At 41.5% G+C, this 4,456-nt stretch overlaps 1 non-coding gene across 1 annotated transcript; it reads right to left on the minus strand.

Annotated features, from left to right (window-relative positions):
* Window positions 1–2,252: 2,252 nt before the first annotated feature.
* Window positions 2,253–2,359, minus strand: LOC141715590 (small nucleolar RNA R71). The gene has a single exon (XR_012572347.1). It is a non-coding gene; the product is annotated as a small nucleolar RNA R71 (small nucleolar RNA).
* Between the last annotated feature and the right edge of the window lie 2,097 nt (window positions 2,360–4,456).

Below are 4,456 nucleotides of genomic sequence, written 5' to 3' on the forward strand. Positions count from 1 at the left end.
GTACTAAGGCATGGAGTACCCGTTTTAATAGTTTCAGACAGAGATCCCCGATTTAACTCAAGATTCTGGATGCAATTTCAGGAATGTCTTGGCACAAAGTTGAATATGAGCACGGCGTACCACCCGCAGACTGATGGTGATAAGTGGCATTTTATACCACTTAGAACGTCTTAAAATGGCTTAAATTGGTGTCTTGAAATCAAGTATTTTGTGTATTTGATGCGTTTTTCTAGTGTTTATGCATTTCAGGGTATTAGTTGCATTTCGGAGGAGGAATCGTCAAGAATAAGCCTTGGCATGTGTTCACCATTGAGAGAGGAAAAGAACGGGCAGATTACGGCGAAGAAATGGAGCAAACTGGAATTTTTCCAGTAGGGTCCTGCGCGCCCGCACAGCAATGCTGAGCGGCCGCGCAGCAGCCTTGCGCGCCCGCGCAGAAATGCTGAGCGGCCGCGCAGGGTCGGGGAAAAAGATGAATTATTTTAGACTTCTACTTCTGTTTGGCTTCCAACTTCTATGTAATCTGAGTTTTATGGGACTATTATATAAGTAGATTTGAGACGTTTTCATAGAAAATAGGAAGGAGATTATGTTTTAGATTGTGTTTTGCGCAAGAAGCGAAGGAGATAAGGAAGAAGACCGATTTAGCACACTACAGCGAAGAGGAAGCATATATTCTTGTGATTCTTGTTTCGTTGTAACGTTGGATGCTAGTTTTCTTGCTTTGACTTATTTACTCTTGTGACGTACTCTGTTTTAATATAATTAGTTTAGTTATTATTTTCTGGTGTTGTTTATCATGATTTCATATGAACCCATGATGGCGATAAGTTCTATTATGGGCTAATCGTGATCATGGGGTTGCAACGGATTATTTATGGAATTCTTTAGTTAATTGTTTAATACTTTAGTGTGTGATGATTGCATGATATCTAGTATTGGTTGTGCGTATTCATCTTATGTGCGTCGCGAACATATAAGATAGGGTGTTAATCTCTTGTGAAGCGACGGTGGATCTTGAGATTTAGAACTTGCCATGCTAGCATAGGTTCATGTACGTTGTGCATGATTAGTGGGTAATTCTAACAGTTTTATTTGCCCTATGTAATCAAAAGGGATAACTTGTGCTTAAATCGTTGTGTTGTCAATTTCTGTAGACATATAGGAACTCAACATAATTGATGACTATTCAACTTCTATCTTAATCGTGGATGTTTGGTAGAATGGTATTAGTACAATGAAAGTTGGCTTTTATCAGTTTTGTGTTATTCGATTAATGTCATCACTGTCACATGCTAAAGGTAATAACAATGGCTATAGAAGGAAGTAATAATGAAGTTGTGATCTCATGAGTGTTTTATTATTGATAAATTGAAGTGTTAATTAAGTAGTTAATTATAGTTAATATTTAATCAACAATTTTAAGTGTTATTATCTTAACATTGAGAAGTAATTATACATTGGTGAGTGAGTTTAATTAGACAATAACTTAGTTTGAGTCTCTGAGGGAACGAACTAGAAAGTATTCTATATTACTTACGAACGCGTATACTTGCGTGAATATTAGTGCATGTTTTCGCCCTAACAAGTTTTTGGCGCCGCTGCCGGGGACTCGGCGTATTTGTTTAGTTTATGTACTTACCATCATTGGTCATTAGGACTCAGTGATTAGGACGTAGTAGTTAGTTACTCTTTTCGGTTGTGTTTCAGGTACTTTAGCAAGCGTTTATGCAAACTCGTTCTCGTGCTCGTAAGAGGACCTTAGATACAGCTGAGGAGAAAGACGAAGTTCTTGATACTCCGGAGAAGTTAGATTTTGAGGATTCGGATTCAGGAACTGAGCAGAAAGAACCAGTAAACATGGGAGATCGTATTGTTCAAGCTGATCCAGCTCTTATGGATTTTTCTCGGCCTAAAATTGATGACATTCAGTCAAGCATCCTTCATCCGGCTATTCAAGCTAACACCTTTGAAATTAAGCCGGGCACTATTCAGATGGTGCAGAATTCTGTTTCTTTTGGAGGAGCGGCAACTGAAGACCCCAACATATACATAAGGAATTTTGTCGAGATCTGCAGCACTTTTAAGTATAATGGCGTGACTGATAGGCTATCAAGTTGAGGCTTTTCCCATTCTCACTGAGGGATAAAGCTAAAGACTGGTTACATTCTGAACCAGCTGGGTCAATCACTACGTGGCAAGATCTTGCGCAAAAGTTTCTGGTGAAGTTTTATCCAATGGCAAAGACTGCTGCTATGAGGAGTGCTCTTACTCAATTTGCGCAGCAACCTACAGAATCTATGTGCGAGGCTTGGGAACGCTACAAGGAAATGTTGAGAAAATGTCCACATCATGGAATGCCGGATTGGATGGTAATCACTGGTTTTTATAATGGTTTGGGGGCCCAATCTCGGCCCATGCTCGATGCAGCAGCTGGAGGCGCCTTATGGGCTAAAAGCTATACTGAGGCGTATAATCTTATCGAGACGATGGCTGCAAATGAGCATCAAAACCCAACTCAGAGGATGACGTCAGGCAAGGTAGCAGGTATTCTGGAAGTTGATGCAGCCACCGCTATTGCAGCCCAGCTCCAAGCGCTATCAATGAAGGTTGATTCTTTGGCTACGTATGGAGTTAATCAAATAGCTATGGTTTGTGAGCTTTGTGCAGGTTCTCATGCTACGGATCAGTGTTCTCTTGTCAACGAATCTGTTCAGTATGTGAATAATTATCAGCGACAACAGCAGCCTGTGCCAGCGACCTATCATCCTAACAACAGAAATCATCCAAATTTCAGCTGGGGGAATAATCAAAATGCTATTCAACCAACATATCAGCAAGGAGTAAGTAAACAGTTTAACCCACCTGGATTCCAGCAACCACAGCAGTATGCTACAAGGCAATCATATCCTCAACAGGGAAGTGCAGCTGCACCTACTAGTGCTGATTTTGAGGAACTTAAGCTGTTGTGCAAGAGTCAGGCGGTTTCTATCAAGACCTTGGAAAATCAAATCGGTCAATTAGCCAATGCAGTGCTCAATCGTCAACCTGGCACTCTTCCCAGTGACACGGAAGTACCAGGCAGGAAGGAAGCTAAAGAGCAAGTCAAGGCTATTACCTTAAGGTCTGGAAAAGTAGCTGATGCTGAAAAGGCAAAAGAAGTCGAAGCTGAAGTTAGAGATGAAGAATCTAAGCAAAAGGAGAAAGCGGTGGAACCAAGGAAGACTACTATTGAACACACTCTGCCTGAGGCTAATACAGGGGAGAAACAGCTCTATCCTCCACCACCTTTTCCTAAGAGATTGCAGCAACAAAAGCTGGATAGACAGTTCGGGAAGTTTCTGGAGGTGTTCAAGAAACTTCACATCAATATACCTTTCGCTGAGGCTCTGGAACAAATGCCTAGTTATGCGAAGTTTATGAAGACTATTCTTTCAAGGAAGGTGAAACTGGATGACCTTGAAACCGTTGCTCTCACGGAAGAATGCAGCGCGGTTCTGCAACAAAAGTTACCACCAAAACTGAAAGATCCAGGAAGCTTCACCATTCCTTGCACCATTGGCAATCTAACTTTTGACAAGTGCCTTTGTGATTTGGGAGCAAGCATTAATCTGATGCCGTTGTCGATCTTTAAAAAGCTGGATCTGCCTGATCCAAAACCCACATACATGTCGCTACAATTGGCGGACCGTTCCATTACTTACCCAAGGGGCATAGTTGAGGATGTGCTCGTCAAGGTGGATAAGCTCTTCTTTCCTGCAGATTTTGTTATTCTGGATTTTGAGGAAGATAAGAAGATTCCCATAATCTTGGGGAGGCCTTTCTTGGCTACTGGCCGTACCTTGATAGATGTGCAAAAAGGGGAACTTACTATGCGGGTCCAAGATCAGGATGTGACCTTCAACGTATTCAAGGCAATGAAATTCCCTACAGAAGATGAGGAGTGCTTAAAAGTAGATGTGATTGATTCTGCGGTTACTTCGGAACTCGATCACATGCTAATGTCTGATGCATTGGAAAAGGCCTTAGTGGGGGATTTTGACAGCGATGATGAAGATAGCAACGAGCAATTACAATATCTGAACGCTTCTCCATGGAAGCAAAAGCTCGACATACCATTTGAATCTCTGGGTACTTCTGACCTTAAGAATGCTGAAGGGAAGCTCAAACTATCAATAGAAGAAGCACCTACCTTGGAGCTTAAACCATTACTTGAACACTTGAGGTATGCCTTTTTAGGTGATTCATCTACGTTACCTGTTATTATTTCAGCTGACCTTTCAGGTAGTGAGGAAGACAAGCTCTTAAGGATTTTGAGAGAATTCAAATCGGCTATAGGATGGACCATAGCAGACATCAAGGGGATAAGTCCTTCATATTGTATGCATAAAATTCTGTTAGAGGAAGGTAGTAAGCCAACTGTGGAACAGCAGCGAAGACTGAACCCGATCATGAA

This window comes from Apium graveolens, chromosome 3, assembly GCF_009905375.1.
Source record: "Apium graveolens cultivar Ventura chromosome 3, ASM990537v1, whole genome shotgun sequence".
NCBI classification, from domain to species: domain Eukaryota; kingdom Viridiplantae; phylum Streptophyta; class Magnoliopsida; order Apiales; family Apiaceae; genus Apium; species Apium graveolens.